We start from the raw sequence: 19,351 nt of genomic DNA, 5'->3' as shown, positions 1-19,351 counted from the left end.
GGTCTGCTGATGGCTTCATTGACCAGACTGGATTTTGTGGATAAGGAAGCTGAAAGTAAAGGACAACCTGTGTTGCATTTTCTTCCTGGGTGTTGAGGATCTTAGTTCAGCCTGTGAGGCATTATGGGTGTGAGGTGCATTTCTTGCTGGTTCAAAACATGTTTGTCTTAAGAGGCATGATCCTAAGAGTAATCATCTCAGGGTTCATAACACATTAGGGTTTACAGTTGAAAAGCAAATTTTTTTTCTTTTTGAGGTTACAATATATATTTAATTTATCTTCTTCCATATTTTCTTTTTCTGGCAAATATATATTTTTTAATTTACATCCAAGTTAGTTAGCATATAGTGGAACAATGATTTCAGGAGTAGGTTCCTTAATGCCCCTTACGCATTTAGCCCATCTCCCATCCCACTATCCCTCCTGTAACCCTCTGTTCTTCATCTTTAAGATTCTCTTATGTTTTGTTCCCCTCCCTGTTTTTATATTATTCTTGCTTCCCTTCCCTTGTGTTCATCTGTTCTGTGTCTTAAAGTCCTCACATGAGTGAAGCCATATGATAGTTGTCTTTCACTGACTGACCATTTTCGCTTAGAACAATAACCTCCAGTTCCATCTATGTAGGTGCAAATGGCAAGATTTCATTCTTTTTGATTACCGAGTAATACTCCATCATATAGATATGCCACATCTTCTTTATCCATTCATCCATCAGTGGATATTTGGGCTCTTTCCATCCTTTGGCTATTGTTGATAGTGCTGCTATAAACATGGGGGTGCATGTGTCCCTTCAAAACAGCACACCTGTATCCTGTGGATAAATGCCTAGTAGTGCAATTGCTGGGTCATAGGGTAGTTCTATTTTTAATTTTTTGACGAACCTCCATACTGTTTTCCAGAGTGGCTGCACCAGCTTGCATTGCCACCAACAGTGCAAAAGAGATCCTCTTTATCTGCATCCTCGCCAACATCTGTTGTTGCCGGAGTTGTTAATGTTAGCCACTCTGACAGGTGTGAGGTGGTATCTCAGTGTGGTTTTGATTTGTATTTCCCTGATGATGAGTGATGTTGAGCATTTTTTCATGTGTCAGTTGGCCATCTGGATGTCTTCTTTGGAGAAGTGTCTATTCATGTCTTTTGCCCATTTTTTCACTGGATTATTTGTATTTGGGGTGTTGAGTTTGAGAAGTTCTTTATAGATTTTGGATACTAACCCTTTATCTGATATGTCATTTGCAAATATCTTCTCCCATTCTGTCGGTTGCCTTTTAGTTTTACTGATTGTTTCCTTCACTGTGCAGAAGCTTTTTATTTTGATGAGGTCCCAGTAGTTCATTTTTGCCTTTGTTTCCCTTGCCTCCAGAGACATGTTGAGTAAGAAGTTGCTGCAGCCAAGATCAAAGAGGTTTTTGCCTGATTTCTCCTTTTCTCCTCAAGGATTTTGATGGCTTCCTGTCTTATATTTAGGTCTTTCATCCATTTTGAGTTTATTTTTGTGTGTGGTGTAAGAAAGTGGTCCAGGTTCATCCTTCTGCATGTCACTGTCCAGTTTTCCCAGCACCACTTGCTGAAGAACTATCTTTATTTCATTGGATATTCTTTCCTGCTTTGTCAAAGATGAGTTGGCCATACATTTGTGGGTCCATTTCTGCGTTCTCTATTCTGTTCCATTGACCCGAGTGTCTGTCTTCATGGTGACAGCTTTGTAATACATCATGAAGTCTGGGATTATGATGCCTCCTGCTTTGGTTTTCTTTTTAAAGATTTCTTTGGCTATTTGGGGTCTTTTCCAGTTCATACAAATTTTAGGATTGTTTGTTCTAGATCTGTGAAGAAGCTGGCCTGGTGTTATTTTGATAGGGATTGCATTGAATATGTAGATTGTTTTGGGTAGCATTGGCATTTTAACAATATTTGTTCTTCCTATCCAGGATCATGGAATATATTTCCATTTCTTTGTGTCTTCTTCAATTTCTTCCATAGGCTGTCTATAGTTTTCAGTGTATAGATTTTCTACCTCTTTGGTTAGATTTATTCCTAGGTATTTTATGGTTTTTGGTGCATTTGTAAATGGGATCGATTCCTTGATTGCTCTTTCTGTTGCTTCATTGTTGGTGTATAGGAATGCAACCAATTCTGTGCATTGATTTTATATCTTGTGACTTTGCTGAATTCATGGATCAGTTACAATAGTTTTTTGGTGGAATCTTTTGGGCTTTCCATATAGAATATCATGTCATCTTTGAAGAGTGAAATTTTGACCTCCTTCTGGATGATTTGGATGCCTTTTATTTCTTTGTGTTGTCTGATTGCTGAGTCTAAGACTTCCAATACTATATTGAATAATGGTGGCAACAGTGGACATTCCTGTCTTGTTCCTGACTTTAGGGGGAAAGCTCTCAGTTTTTCCCCATTGATGATGATATTAGTGTTGGGTCTTTCATATTATGGGTTTTATGATCTTGAGGTATGGTCCTTCTATACCTACTTCTTTGAGGGTTTTTATCAAGAAAGGGTGCTGTATTTTGTCAAATGCTTTCTCTGCATCTATTGAGAGGATCATGTAGTTCTTGTCCTTTCTTTTATTGATGTGATGTATCACATTGATTGTTTTGTGGATATTGAACTATCCCTGCACCCTAGGTATAAATCTCACTTGGTCGTGGTGAATAATTTTTTAAAAGTATTGTTGGATCCAGTTGGCTAATATCTTGTTGAGGATTTTTGCATCCATGTTCATCAGGGAAATTGATGTATCATTCTCCTTTTTAGTGGGTACTTTGGTTTTAGAATCAAGGTAATTCTGGCTTCATAGAAAGAGTTTGGAAGTTTTCCTTCCATTTCTATTTTTTGAAACAGCTTCATGAAAATAGGTGTTAACTCTTCCTTAAATATTGGTAGATTTCCCCCTGGAAACCCATCTGGCCCTGGACTCTTGTTTTTTGGGAGATTTTTGATTATTAATTCCATTTCTTTACTGGTTATGGGTCTGTTAAAATTTTCTATTTCTTCTTGTGTCAGTTTTGGTAGTGTATGTGTTTCTAGTAATTTGTATGTTTCTTCAAGATTACCCATTTTATTGGCTCAAAATATTCTCTTATTATTATTTTTATTTCTGTTTTGCTGGTTGTGATCTCTCTTCTTTCATTCTTGATTTTATTTCGGTCCTTTCCTTCTTCTTTTTGATCAAACTGGCTAGTGGTTTATCAATTTTGTTAATTCTTTCAAACAATCAGCTTCTGGCTTCATTGACCTGTTGTGGGTTTTTTTGGTTTGGATAGCATTGATTTCTGCTCTAATCTTTATTATTTCCTGTCTTCTGCTGGTTTTGGGTTTTATTTGCTGTTCTTTTTCCAGCTCTTTAAGGTGTAAGGTTAGGTTATGTGTCTGAGACCTTTCTTGCTTCTTTAGGAAGGCCTGGATTGCTATACACTTTTCTCTTATGACCACCTTTGCTGTGTCCCAGAGGTTTTGGGCTGTAGTATTATCATTTTCATTGGCTTCTATGTACGTTCTAATTTCCTCTTTTACTTCTTGGTTAGCCCATTCATTCTTTAGTAGGATGTCCTTTAGTCTCCAAGTACTTTTTACCTTTACAAATTTTTTCTCATGGTTGATTTTGAGTTTCATAGTGTTGTGGTCTGAAAATATGCATAGTATGATCTTGATTTTTTTGTACTTGTTGAGGGCTTGTGTGTGTCCCAGTATGTGGTCTACTCTGGAGAACTTTCCATGTGCACTGGAGAAGAATGTATATTCTGCTGTTTTAGGATGAAATGTTCTGAATGTATCTGTTAAGTCCATCTGGTCCAGTGTGTCATTCAAAGCCATTTTTTCCTTGTTGATTTTCTGTTTAGATTATCTGTCTCTTGCTGTAAGTGGGGTGTTGAAGTCCTCTACTATTATGGTATTATTATCAATGAGTTTCTGTATGTTTGTGATTAATTGATTTATATATTTGGGTGCTTTCATGATGGGGCATAAATGCTTACAGTTGTTAGATCTTGGTGGACAGACCCTTAATTATGATATAATGCCTTTCTTCATCTCTTGTTACAGTCCTTATTTTAAAATCAGATTGTCTGATATAAGTGTGGCCACTCCAGCTTTCTTTTGGCAACCATTAACATGACAGATGGTTCTCTATCCCCTTACTTTCAATCTGAAGGTGACTTTAGGTCTAAAATGGGTCTCTCGAAAACAGCATATAGATGGGTCTTGTTTTCTTAAATTTTTTTTTCCAACGTTTATTTATTTTTGGGACAGAGAGAGACAGAGCATGAACGGGGGAGGGGCAGAGAGAGAGGGAGACACAGAATCGGAAGCAGGCTCCAGGCTCTGAGCCATCAGCCCAGAGCCTGACACGGGGCTCGAACTCACGGACCGCGAGATCGTGACCTGGCTGAAGTCGGACGTTTAACCGACTGCGCCACCCAGGCGCCCCAAGATGGGTCTTGTTTTCTTATCCATTCTTTGTCTTTTGATTTGAGCGTTTACTCCACTGACATTTAGAGTGAGTACCGAAAGATATGAATTTATTGCCTTTGTGTTGCCTGCAGAGTTTCTGGTGGTCTCCGGTCCCTTCTAGTGTTTGTTGCTTTTGGTCTTTTTTGTTTAGTTTTGTCTTTTCTCCTCTCAGAGAGTCCCCTTTAGAATTTCTTTCAGGACTGGTTTAGTGGTCACAGACTCCGTTAGTTTTTGTTTGTCTGGGAAACTCTTTATTGCTCCTTTTATTTTGAATGACAGCTTTGCTGGATAAAGAATTCTTGTCTGCATATCTTTCCAATTCAGCACATTGAATATATCCTGCCACTCCTTTCTGGCCTGCCAAGTTTCTGTGGATAGGTCTGCTCAAAACCTGATCTGTCTTCCCTTGTAGGTTAAGGACTTTTCTCCCTTGCTGCTTTATGATTCTATCCTTGCCTGAGTGTTTTGTGAATTTGACTATGATATGACTTGCTGATGGTTGGTTTTTGCTGAATCTACTGGGAATCCTCTGTGCTTCCTGGATTTTGATGTCTGTGTCTTTCCCCAGGTTAGGAAAGTTTTCTGCTATGATTTCCTCACATAATGCTTCTACCCCTTTTTCTCTCTCTTCATCTTCTGAGACCCCTATGATTCTGATGTTCCTTTTTAATGAGTCACTAATTTCTCTAATTCTTAAATTGTGCTCTTTTGCTTCAGTCTCCCTCTTTCTTTTTCCTTCATTATTCTCCCTAGTTTGTCCTTTATATCTCTGATTCACTGCTCTGCCTTATCCATCCTTGCCACCGTGGCATCCGCTTGAGATTGCAGCTCAGTTATAGCATTTTTTATTTCATTCTAATCAGCTTTTACTTCTTTTATCTCTGCAGAAAGGGATTCTAATCTGTTTTCAACTCCAGCTAATATTGTTATTATCCTGATTCTAAATTCTGGTTCAGACATCTTGCTTGTATCTGTGTTGGTAAAGTCCCTGGCTGTCATTTCTTCCTGCTCTTTCTTTTGGGGTGAATTCCTTTGTTTCATCATTTTGAAGGAAGAAAAAGAATTAATGAGGTAAAAAAATTAAAATTAAAAAGTTAAAACAACACACACACACACACAAATCAAATAAATAATGCCATATTCTAGGTGTGTTTTGGTCTGAGTGTTGAAAGGGGCTTGATAGATTAGAATAAAATGAGGAAAAAGAAAAAAAGGAAAACGTTTGAAAATTAAAAAAAATGAATACAATGAAATAGAATAAAATGAAATGACAGAAGTAAAATAGAATTTGAAAAATTTTAAAAAAGGTAAGAAATACAGTAGAAAAAATTAAAGAAAAATATTTTCAATAAAAATTGAAAATAAAATAATTTTTTCTCTCTCTGTATTCAAGAAAAAGAAAAGAAATAAAAAAGAAAAAAAAGAAAATTTAATAGATGGACCAGTGCACAGTCTGAAATACGATTGAAATTACATTGTTTTCCCCTAGAAGTCAACTACAGACTTATTGTCTGTAAACTAAACAGGCAGAAAGACTTGTGGTCTTCCTGAAGAGTGAAGTTGGCCCAGTTGGGCAGAGCTTAGTGTAACAGCTCCATTCTCCACTAGATGGTGCTGCTCAGCTTACTGGGGTAGATTGTTGTGGCACTTGTAGGTGTATGTGCGCATGTGCAGGAGGGGTGAAAATGGCATCACCCAGCTACCCAGTATTTAATATCGGAGCACTGTTCTCCCCGATCAGCAATCATGCACCTGTTCTTTGTCTCTGGCTTCTGTCCACTCCCCTCTTTTACACTGTCCATGACCAAGCCCCAGGCGACACCTCCCTCCTGAGTTATCTCAGATGTGGCTGTTTTTCCCGTCCCCTTACTTCTGAGGGACTGCAGCTTTGACCTGATCTTCCCCTCTGTGGGAGGGTCTCACTGAGCAATGGCCAGGTGCTGGCTGCACCCAGGAACATTTGTGGGACTGTGCTGCTGCTGATGCCCAGAGATTGTGGCCGGGTGCCAGCCCACCCCAGAAAAAGTTCACATGATCGTGTAGCAGCAGTGTTTCAGGGATTATGGAAAATCACAACACACATCTGGCACCAGGCTTCACTCTTAATGACCATGTTCCAGCACCAGTGAATGTGGTTGTTCTCCAGGGTCCTGGGTTCTCTGGAGTTGTTCTCTGGGGCCTTTACCTGTTGGGGGGCACACAGCTTCTACCAAATGTCCTCCCAGCAGGGGAACTACCTCCCCCCATGTGGTCCGAGCACCCTCGGACTTCACTCTGCTCCTGGGGATTCACCCTTCTCACCAGAGCACTGCTAGGTATCAAGCTGCAGAGTTTCAGACTATGTGCTCCCCCTGTTTACAGAGTCTTAATGGAATTTAAACCCCCTCCTTTCTCCTTTCTCCCTTTCTATTTCAGTCCTTGTGGCTGTTTCCACTTTTTCACTTTCTCTCCAGCTGCTTTTGGGGGGGGTGTGCTTTTCCCATACTCTCCCCCATCTCCGTTCTCTCTCCACAAGCAAAACAGCTCCCTGCCCTCTGTGGCTTTTCTCTCCCCCATTTCACCTCTCTGCATCACACACCTGCTGAGTTCTATGGTTCAGGTTGTGTAGATTGCTGTGTTAATCCTCAATCAGTTTCCTAGGTGTGCAGGATGGTTTAGTGTTGATCTGGCTGTATTTCAGGGATGCGAGACACAAAAAAACTTCCATTCTGTTTCACCACCTTGGCTTCTCTCTCTAAAAAGCAAATATTTTAAAATATTATTCTTTTGTCAAGTCTTTTTGGGGCTCTAATACTTAGTTTCTTCATGTTTAAGATGGAAATGTTAATAACACTAGTAATAATAATGAGAGTTGTCATTTATTGAAAGCTCACTATGAGCCAGACATTATGCTAAGCACTTCTTAGAATTATCTCATTCAATCTTCATGAACCCAAAGAGAAGGGTTCTAATTAGGTCCCCTTTCAACAGATAAGAAAATGAGAGCACAGAGAAGGTAGTTAACTTACTTATGGACACATAAATAGTAAGTGGTTAAGCCAGAGTGACCATAGTGTAATGGAATAGGTACTGGATGTGAATCACAGCCTTGGATTCCAGCCTTGATTATCTCACTAATTCTGTGACCTTGGAAGTCACCTAACCTCTCTGGATTTCAGGGTTTTATTGTTGTCTGCTTGTAAATGAGAACGATGGAAAACATGGACTTTATTTAAGTCCTTTCTATCTCTGACATTCTGGAATACTGAGAAATTATATTGAGAATAAGAAGGCCAACAGAGTGGACTGAATAGAATTATCTCCCATGTGGAACACTCCAGCTGGCCTTGATTTCTAGCTGTGACCCCTCTGTGCTGATGCCCATGATTACTCTGCAGAGAAGTCCTTACCAGCCTCTGAGCAGTTCTCAGCCATCTCACACTCCAGGCCCCTTGAACATTGCCCTCAATTCTGCAGTTTCTCCTCATGTGCCCTGAAGCCCAGACGACATGTAAACACCCAGACCAAGAACAATAATTCTGCTTCTTGGTATTGAGGAGTGTATCAATTTTCTGTAATTCCTTGTAGCAGAGTGAGCATACATTATAGAGTTCAAGTGCTTTGAAAATAAGCTATGAAGAATTGCTGTCTGCTGAAAGAACTGGCAATTTGTCAACTTTCAGTGGCTGAGCAGCTGAGTGTACTCAATGTGGTGTGTACTGTCAGTGCTGGCCTGAGAGAGGTATGGGCAAAGGAGGAGGGAGATGGTGGAAGGGAATGCCCCTCAAATTCTCAGGGAGAAAAATAATTTAGCTGTTGGAGATATGATAGGATTTGCACAAGAACTTGAAAGAAGCTATGTAAATTATAGCACATGGGTCTCAGTTTACATCAAGATATATAAAATAAAAACAAAGAAAAACCATGCAAACTTTGGCATGACATAAGTCAATCATACCATCTCTACTACCTGCTATTCTCATCCACCCCCAATAACTTATTTACTTGTGTCAACACTAGCAAATGTTGGCATCACCTGGTACCCTTGAAACATTTCCTACTTTCCCTCAGTAATTTTGTAATTCGCATTTCAATTATGGTTGGTCATGGCTTCTTGGTAACTACAATTGTTTGAAAGATAGAATAACAATCTTCTTCTTTCCTTGGCTAATTAATCTTTCAGAGGTGTCTGCTTTTACAATGGTCTTATTCCCCCTCTCTATTTCTGTCCTGCCCTTTTCCCCTCCTTCCCTTCTCTCACATCACTGCCTTTCCCTATCTGTTTGGTTTTTATTTATTTTTATTTTAAAGAGAGATAAAGAGATAGAGAGATAGAGTTGGGGAGAGAGGGAATGAGAGAGAGAGAGAGAGAGAATGAGCTGAGGAGAGGGGCAGAAGGAGACAGAGAGGGCATCTTAAGCAGGCTCCATGCTCAGTTCAGAAGCCTGATATGGGACTCAATCTCATTACCTTGGGATCATTACCTGTGATGAAATCAAGAGTCAGACACTCAACCAACTGTAACATCCAAGCACCCCTTCCTATATTTTAAAAGAATTCTTGAAAGAGGTTCATTGATCACCACTCTCCCAGGTTGGGAAAAACTTTTATCTTAGCAAGCAAGATCAGAACCACGGACAGCGTCACCAACTTGTGCATGACTCTCCAAATTCATTCTTTTCCTTCCTTCCTTCCTTCCTTCCTTCCTTCCTTCCCTCTTTCTTTCTTTCTTTCTTTCTTTCTTTCTTCTTTCTTTCTTTATTTCTTCTAGTTAATTAACATATAGTGCAATATTGGTTTCATGAGTAGAATTCGGTGATTCATCACTTACATACAACACCCAGTGCTCATCATAACATGTGCCCTCCTTAATACCTATCACCTATCTAGCCCTTCCCCTACACACTTCCTTCCATTAACTTTCAGTTTATTCTCTATTATTGAGTCTTTTATTGTTTGTTTCCCTCTCTCTTTTACCCCCCACCCTCCTCATATGTTTATCTGTTTTCTTTCTTAAATTCCACATGTGAGTGAAATAATAGGGTATTTACCTTTCTCTGATTCAGTTATTTCATTTAGCATAATACATTCTAGCCCCATACATGTCATTGCAAATGGCAAGATTCATTCCTTTTGGTGGCTGAGTAATATTCAGTTGTTTAAATATATACCACATCTTCTTTATCCATTCATCAATCTATGGACATTTGGGCTCTTTCCATAATTTGGCTATTGTTGATAATGCTATTATAAACATCAGCGTGCCTGTACCCCTTTGAGTCTGTATTTTTGTATCCTTTGGATAAATACCTGGTAGTGCAATTGGTGGATCATAGGGTAGTTCTATTTTTAACGTTTTGAGGAATCCCCATACTGTTCTCCAGAGTGGCTGCACCTGTTTGCATTCCCACCAACAGTGCAAGAGGGTTTCCCTTTCTCCGCATCCTCATCAACACCTTTTGTTTCTTGTTTTGTTAATTTTAGCCATTCTGATAAGGCAGTATCTCTTCATTGTTTTTATTTGAATTTACCTGATGTTGAGCATCTTTTCTGTCATAAACTCTAGGTCTAAAGTTCTCTTTTGGCCAGCAAAAGAGTGGATGCAGGATTAAAACAAGAGATGGCTAATGTCCTGGAAAAAGCAAGTGCCCTGAATAAGGGTCCTTTCCCTGTATTTATTCAGATCAGAAGGCTTGCGAATGTGATGGGCGTGTACAAAGAGACAAAGAAACTAGGAACATTAACTTGTGGATGTGAGAGGGAAAGGAGATTTTGAAGATATACACTGTTTGGGGTTTGGGTCAATATAAAATAAAATCCAGGTGCCGGGCAGATGGGTAGATGGTTGTTAACAGCAGACAGGAGACACCATGCCTGTTTATCTTTGCCAGCCTAGGGTATGAGACAGATAGGGGGAATAACCGCAGGGTTAATAAGCCACCTTTTCTTTTGTTAACCATCTCCACTCTGGGCTACTTGCCTGTAGCGCAGTGGTCCAAAGTCCAATTCACCAATTTACCTAACCTGGCCCTATTCTATGAAAGGAGCTTTCTGTTATAGTACTAAATTTGGGGTGCTTTCACCCTGAATATCTAATCTTGTTATTCCTATGTATTGGGCACCTTTGCGCCATTTTTATTTCAGGCCTTTGCCTCTCTCTCTATATTTTTGGGGGCTCAGCACCCCTCCCTATTTGGGGGTGCCTTTGCACCTCCCTATTCCTGGCACCTTTGTGCCTCCCTATTCTCAGAGTGTCTTTGCACCCCCCTATTCTTGGAGTGCCAATCTGGTTTACCCAAACTCAGGTGTGAGCATTTTATTGACTTTGTATTTCTTTGTGCCTTGTTAACCCATTGGTATAAGCCTGGGGGATTCCTAAGCTTGTCCCCCACTCTTTCCATGTGTCTGTTAGCCCTCTGGATGTCTTTGGAAAAGTTTCAATTCATGTCTTCTGCCCATTTCTTAACGGGGTTGTTTGTTTTTTGGGTGTTGAGTTTGATATGTTCTTTATAGATTTTGATACTAACCCTTTATCAGAATGCCATTTGCAAATATATTTTCCCATTCCATTGAATGCCTTTTAGTTTTATTGATTTTTCCCTTTGCTGTGCAGGAGTTTTTATCTAGATGAAGTCCTAATAGTTCCTTTTTGCTTTTGTTTCCCTTGCCTCTGGCAACATGTTTAGTAAGAAGTTGCTCTGGCTGATGTCAAAGAGGTTGCTGCCTATGTTCTTCTCTAGGATTTTATTGTTTCTTGTCTCACATTTAGGTCTTTCATCATTTTGAATTTATTCTTGTGTATGGTATAAGACAGTGGTCTGGGTTCATTCTTCTGCGTATTGCTGTCCAGTGTTCCCCAAACCATTTGTTAAAGAGACTATCTTTTTTCCATTGGAATTCTTTTCTGCTTTGTTGAAGATTAGTTGACCATCTAGTTGTGGGTCTATTTCTGGGTTTTCTATTCTGTTCCACTGGTCTATGTGTCTGTTTTTGTGTCAGGACCATACTGTCTTATTGACTATAGTTTTGTAATATAGCTTGAAATCTGGAACCGTGATGCTTTCAGTTTTGTTTCTATTTTTTAGGATGGCTTTGGCTACTTGGGGTCTTTTGTGGTTCCACACATTTTGAGAATTGTTTGCTCTAGCTCTGTGAAAAATGCTGTTGGTTATTTTGATGGGGATTTCATTAACTGTGTAGATTGCTTTGGGTAGTATCAACATTTTAACAATGTTTGTTCTTCCAATCCATGAGCATTGAATGCTTTTTCTTTTCTTTGTGTTCTCTTGTGTTCTATAGTGTACAGAGTACAGATCTTTTACTTCTTTGGTTAGGTTTATTCCTAGGTATATATTTCTTTTTGGTCTTATGGTAAAGGGGATCAATTCCTTGATATCTTTTTCTGCTGCTTCGTTATTGGTGTATAGAAATGCAATAAATTTCTGTACATTGATTTTATATCCTGAGACTTTGCTGAATTAATGTATTAGTTCTAGCAATTTTTTGGTGCAGTCTTTTGTGTTTTCTACATTGAGTATCATGTTGTCTGTAAATAGTGAAGGTTTGACTTCTTCCTTGCTGACCTGGATGTCTTTTATTTCTTTTTGTTGTCTAATTGCTGAGGCTAAGACTTCTAGTACTATGTTCAATAGTTATAGTGAGAGTGGACATCCTTGTCTTGTTTTTTAACATAGGGATTTAGGAGATGTGATTGTATTCAAGCTTTGTATAAATTCTGTGAGGTAAGTGGGCAGACATTCCTGTGATACAGTTGAGGAAACTGAGTTATAAAGAGGCTCTGTGACATGTTCAACTTTCATTTTCCCTAGTAGTAATAGGACCTTGATTCATATTCAGGTCTTGCGGTTCCGGAGCTAAAGCTCTTTTTCTATTACACAAAGTCATTACACCAGATATTTCCTAGTTTTCTCTCACCTTATTCTTTTATACTTTTTTTTTAACATTTATTTTATTTTTGAGAGACAGAGGGAGACAGAGCATGAGCAGGGGAGGGGCAGAGAGAGAGGGAGACACAGAATCTGAAGCAGACTCCAGGCTCCGAGCTGTTAGCACAGAGCACGACGCAGGGCTCAAACTCCTGAATCATGAGATCATGACCTGAGATGAAGTCGGATACTCAACCGACTGAGCCACCCAGGCGCCCCTCACCCTATTCTTTTAGATTTAAATTCTCTCAGCTTTTATTTATTTTACACAAATCTAGATTGATAGGAATTTTTTTCAGTACATTTTACATATAATTCCTCCATCTTTAGACTTCCATTGTTACTATTGATAAGTCACCTGTGAATCTAATTCATTCCTCTGCCATTTTCCTCTGAGAGTCTTTACAGGTTTTTTCCTCTTTGGTGTTCTGTGGTTTCACAGTACCACCTATCAGGTAATTGTCCTTCTCCCTCCCTTCCTTCCTTCTATTTTCCTTCCTTCCTTCCTTCCTTCCTTCCTTCCTTCCTTCCTTCCTGTCTTTTTTTTCTGTCTTTCTTTCTGTCTTCTTTTTTCTTTTTACTTATCATTTTTGGGATTTGTTGGGCTTCTTGAATATTTGGATTGGTATCTTTTATAGTTTCTGAAAAATCCCCTCCAAATTTCCCCTCTGATCTATTTTCTCTTCTCTCCTACTTTTGGGCCTCTGATTAAACTTATTAGATTCTTTCATTCTATCCCCCTTACCTCTTTGTTTTTATAACTCCTTTATTGAAATATATTTCACATTCCATGCAACTTACCAATTTAAAGTATATAATTTGGTGGTTTCTTAATATATTCACAGAGCTGTGAAACCATCATTAAACACATTTTAGAACTTTTAATCACCACAGAGAGAAAGTCCATACCCTTTAGCTGTTATCTCCCACTCCCCCATTACATTAGTTATGAACTGAATGTTTGTGTCTCCCCCAAATTCATATCTTGAAATCTAATCCTCCATGTGATGGTATTTGGAGGTGAGCCTTTGAGAGATAATTAGTTCATAGAGTGAAGCCATCATGAGTGGGGTGAGTACCATTATAACAAAAGCCATAGAGCTAGCTTGGTCTTTTTCATTTATATGAAGATACAGTGAGAAGTCAGCAATGTACATCCTGGAAAAGAGCCCTCACCAGAACCTGGCAATATTGGCACCCCAATCTCAGACTTCCAGTCTCCAAAGCTGTGAGAAATACATTTCTGTTGTTTATAAGCCATCCAGTCTATGGTACTTTGTTATGGTAGCCTTAACTGATTAAGATACCACCCAACCCAAACAACCCTTAATCTAGTTTGTCTCTATTTATTTACCTTTTCCGACCTTTTATATAAATAAGATAATATGATATGTGATATTTTGTGAGAGGTTTTTTTCACTTAGCCTACTGTCTTCAATATTCATCCATATTGTAACATGTATCCATACCTCATTCTTTTTTTATGGCTGAATAATATTCCATTGTACAGATTTACAGCATTTTGTTTATATGTTCATCAATTGATGGACACATGAGTTTCTGCCTTTTGGATACTATGAATAATATTGCTAAAAACATTCATATACAAGGTTTTGGGTAGACATGTATTTTCATTTCTCTTGGGTATATACCTAGGAGTGGAATTGCTGGGTCAAATGTTAAATCTATGTATAACGTTTTGAGAAACTTCTAGACTATTTCCCAAAGTGGTTGTGGCATTATATATAATCCACCAACAGTGTATGAGAGTTCTAATTTCTTCACATCTTTACCAATACTTCTTATTATCTGACTTTTTGATTATAGCCATTCTACTGGATGTAAAGTAGGCACAATTTGCATTTCCCTGATACTAATGATGTTGAGCATCTTTTAATGTGCTTACTGACAATTTGTATATCTTTCTTGGTCTATTCAGATTTTTGGACCATTTTAAAATCGGGTTTTCGGGGCGCCTGGGTGGCGCAGTCGGTTAAGCGTCCGACTTCAGCCAGGTCACGATCTCGCGGTCCGTGAGTTCGAGCCCCGCGTCGGGCTCTGGGCTGATGGCTCAGAGCCTGGAGCCTGTTTCCGATTCTGTGTCTCCCTCTCTCTCTGCCCCTCCCCCGTTCATGCTCTGTCTCTCTCTGTCCCAAAAATAAATAAACGTTGAAAAAAAAAATAAAATTGGGTTTTCTATGTTTTTATTATTGAGTATAAATGTTTTTATATATTTTAGATACAAGTCCTAATCAGGTACGGTTTGCAGATATTTTCTACCATTCTGTGAACTGTCTTTCACTTTCTGGATAGCGTCCTTTGAGACAAAATAATTTCTAAATTTAAGGAAGTGAAATTTATCTATTTTATCTTTTTTTCTTGTGCTTTTTGTGTCTTAGCTTGTGCTAAGAATCCATTGCCAAATCCAAGGTCATGAAGATTTATTCCTATATTTTTATCTAAGTGTTTTATAATCTTTGTTCTTACATTTAGGTCTTTGCTCCATTTTGTGTTCCTTTTTGTATGTGATCTGAGATGAGTCCAACTCCATTATTTTGCATTGGCTATCCAGTTGTCCCACCAGCATTTGTTGATAAAATATTTTTTCCCATTAATAATCTTAGATCCTTGTTAAAAATAAATTGACCATAAATGTATGAAGTTACCTTTGGACTCTCAGTTCTAATCCATAATCTACATGTCTATCTTTATGTCAGTGCTACAAGGGCTTGATTACTATAGCTTTTTAGTAAGTTTTGTTAAACTTATCCCTAAGTATTGTACTTTTTTTGATGTTGCTGTAAATGGAATTGTGTTCTTAATTTCATTTTTGGATGCTTATTGCTAGTGTATAAAAATACAATTGATTTTTTTGTATATTGATCTTGTATTCTGCAATCTTGCTGAACTTATTTATTAATTCTAGTACTTTTTTAGTGGATTCCTTAGGATTTCCTGTATACAAGATTATGTCATCTGTGAATAGAGATAGTTTTACGTCTTCCTTTCCAATTTATATGTGTTTTATTTATTTCACTTTCTTTCTTAATTGCCATTGCTAGAACATCTGGTACAATGTTCAATAAAAGTGGTAGAGTGGACATCCTTCTGTTTTTCTGATCTTAGGGGAAAGTATCTAGTTTTTGTACCATTTAGCATAATGTTAAAGTGGGTTTTTTGTAAATGCCCTTTATCGTGTTGAAGAAATTTTCTTCTATTCCTAGTCTGTTGAGGTTTTTATCATAAAGCAGTGTTAGATTTTATCAAATGCTTTTTCTGCATCTAGTGAGGTAATTACATTAATTGATTTTAAGATATGAAATATCTTCTTTGTCTCTTTTCCATATTTTCCACCTTATTATGGCCCTTATACTTTATTACAGTCTGTGTCTCCCCACTAGAATAGGAGTCTGATGAAAGTTGAGACTGCATCATATAACATATTCTTGACTTTATGAGGGAGATCTTTGTGGATCCTGAAATATGTGAATCCCTTCCCTTCAAAATGCCACTGAAACAAAAGGAGAGGAAAAACTAAGTTGAATTGAGGTGTGTATTCCGGATACTCACTGGGGCTTGGAAAGTGTCTTTTTCTTACATACCAGTCTTGAAGCAAATAATTCCATTTTTAGCCTCAGAAAAACAACAAACCATGGGCTTTCAGGATCACTCTTGAATAAAATAACCATTCAATGCTCTATCCCCTAGGGCCATAGACCAGTGGTGTTCATCCCTATAGTACTGGCATGTAGTAGGAAGCAAAAAAAAAATGTTTGTTTATTTTATTATGACTGTGTACCCTGTACTAGATGTTAGATTAGGTGCTGAGGTTATAGGAGTACATGAAATATAGACCTTACCTCAAGGAATTCAGAGTCAGTAGAGGTAGAAAGATTATTAAAATACAGGGTAAAAGTGCTTTGGTGCTGTAAGCACAAGGGAGCGGAGAGGTCCCTGGTAGCAAGTGAGGTCTGAGTCTTCTCACCATTTCTATTGCCATCTCCTAGTCCATGTTACCATTAACTCTCTCCTAGAATAACGTAGGAGTCTCTTCTAACTGACTTCTCTGTTTTCACCTTGCTACACATGCAGTCCATTCTTATTAGAGCATCCAGAGAGATCCTTTAAAAGTTTAAGTGTACTTATGTCTCTGTTCTATTCAGAGACCACACCAACTGCTAGTCTTTCCAGAGTTAAATCCCAAGTGTCTGCCATGGTACATAAGTTCCCACCTTATCTGGCCCTCTACCATCTCTCTCATCTCTTTTCCTCCTTTCACTCTTGATAACACCACTGTACAAGCTCTAGTCTCCCTGAAGGTCTTTCAACACATCAAACTCATGCTGCACCAACCTGGGGTCTTTGCATTTGTGGCTTCCTCTTCCTGGAGTTCTCTTCCCAGGTATATCTTTCCCACACTCTTTTCAGGCTTCTTCTCAAAGCCATTGGTAGCAAGTATTTCTCTGATTACTCTACATAAACTGGGAGAATACATTTCCTCCATTCCCTCTCCACTCGAGCCTGCTTTGTTTTTCTCTCCACCACTCATTCATTTATCTGTTTATTGTCTGTCTTCCCCAACTAGAATGTAACTTCCACCAAGTCAGATATTTTTGCCCATTTTGTTCATTGTTGTTATCTCCATTGCCTGGCATGCTTCCTGGAATACAATACAGCATTAAATAATTGCTGACTCAATTAATGAAGGATGAATAGGAGTGACTTAGAAGAAATAATGATCTGGGATATGAGGTAGATAGGGGGTTTATTGAATTGAATGATTTAATTTCCTCATGTGTGAGGTTTTGGTTTTGGACTGTGTGGTTGCTCATATCCATTTTTGTTCAATCATCTCTGAAATAGCATAACAAAATGGAAATGTTGAAGCCCAAAGTGGACCACTGTTCTGTGCAAATGACACTGACAGCTTTTAGCCATCTGAGGGTGAAGGGATGCCTGATGGGTGGTGGCACCAAAGCACATTTCCAGGCAGTGAATATGTTTCCTGAAACCACAGCTGAATCATGGTTACTACCCAGACACCTGGTTCTCACATCCTAAGAACAGCTCCTACACCAAATCTCAAAACTCAAAGTTAATAAGAGGCATCCCCAGCATAATGTATTATTAATGACTGTTGTTTATTAAGTGCTTCCCTTGTGCCATGCTTAGTGCTGGCAACTTTATGATGTTCTCTCTTATAACCCTCAGAAGTAACTACTGTTGTCATCTCCATTTTATATGTAAGAAACCAGGTGCTCAAAAATTTTCATAACTTGCCTAGGGCCATGTGGCTGTTAGGTGACTGAGCCAGTAAATTTTGATTTCAGTCTGCTGGAGTCTAAATCCCGTGTTCTTGGCCACATTGTATTTCCCCCAGATCAGCCACCTGCAACAAATATTTTACCTCGTAGGGCAAGAACACATCTCTCCAGTTTCTCTACTTTCCTGCCTTTGGAAATGAGGTTTGGGATGTTCCAGAAGCAGGTGTGAGTTTACCCACAGCTCTGACAGGGCTGTGCAGGTCTGGACACAGCTCTAATTGTATCAGTTGTGATTTAACATACAATATTATCATAACTCAGGGAAGTTATTAGCAGTGCAAAGGATAGAAAAGATTAAGAAGATTGCTTCTAAGAATAAATACATTCTTGCCTAGGAAATGTATTTTCTGTAATAATTTTGGGGCTCCAATTTCCATGCACTTTATTGAAAGGAGCCTGCTATATATTGTAGAGAGAGTTTGGATTAGCTCAAGTTCCCTTGGGAAAGGAACAGGGAGGTGTGTACTGAAATGTTATGGTGAGTTTCCTGTAATTCTCTTATACAGAACTAGGGGGCTAGACAGAAGGTTTGAGCTTCAAAAAAAGAAAAGTAGGCTGTAGGTGGTTGTAGGTTTTTCAGAGGGTTTGTGGTTCAGATAGTAATTCCTTTTGGGGGCTGATGTTTCTTCTTATGGGCAGTTTGGGTGGGTGCTCAGACCACAGAGACTGTTCTTGGGATTAAGAAACAAGGTATTTTCAGAAGAAGCCCTAGTACAGCACCTGGATTAAATCATGGGGAATGTTGTGACATCCCTAGATTATGTCAAGGGACAGTGTTGTGACACCTCTAGATGGTGTCTTGGTTGGTGCTGTGAGACCGCTAGATGTGCAGTGCGCTGTGAAGCATTATGGAAAATTGTGGCAACTGAAGTTAGAGAAATCATTTATGGAGGACTTAGCATTTTAGACTTGGTGTAGATCCCTCTACGTGTGTCATCCCATGGTAACATCTGCCTCATGCAGTGGTCTTCAGGGCCTTGGCTGAGGCTGGAGGGGACTCTGAGCATATTAGGAAAGCTATGACATTGTCTAGCCTTCTAGGAGTTGCCTATAAGCCTCTTTAATGCAAGGAAGATGGTCAGAATTGTCATGAGGCAAAAATGAGTTTATGTAGTCTTATTAAGTCAAATGTCAACAAGTTTAATAAAGTGGGGGTTTGTGAAGAGAGGCATGATCTTTTGGTCTCTGTTCGGATTCTCTTCTTTCTTGTGCTGGATCTGTGCTCTGCTGGTCATGCATGTTCCAAGGTGAGTCTGGCCAGCTCAGGCTCATTAACTTTATTGGGTAACATGATGCAGGATATGCGTGTGTGTGCGCATGCATTTAGAAAGCACTAGGTGGGAATCAAGGCTCTTGAAATTCTCTGAGGCTGCCCTACTGCCTCTACATGGCATAGGTACCCCACAAAAAGGAGAACTCTGTCTCAATTGTGAGCTACTCACCTTAACAACCTCCCATCGCACTTCATACCCCAGATGTTGCTCTCCACTCTCCAGGTTACCCTACCTTTTTTTGTAACTTGGACTTGAGTTTGGTTCCTCTAGTCAATGTCTTAATTGAGTTCTCTGTATGAATGAGTTTCCTTAGTTCATTGGAATTTGTTAGCTCCTTTTTAAAAGGCTGTTCATTTGCTT

Source organism: Lynx rufus, unplaced genomic scaffold (assembly GCF_022079265.1).
Source record: "Lynx rufus isolate CCGP_SWC_20201006 ecotype Redwood Valley unplaced genomic scaffold, mLynRuf1.p SCAF_1, whole genome shotgun sequence".
Taxonomy (NCBI): Eukaryota; Metazoa; Chordata; class Mammalia; order Carnivora; family Felidae; genus Lynx; species Lynx rufus.
Note: the sequence above shows the minus strand (reverse complement) of the source record.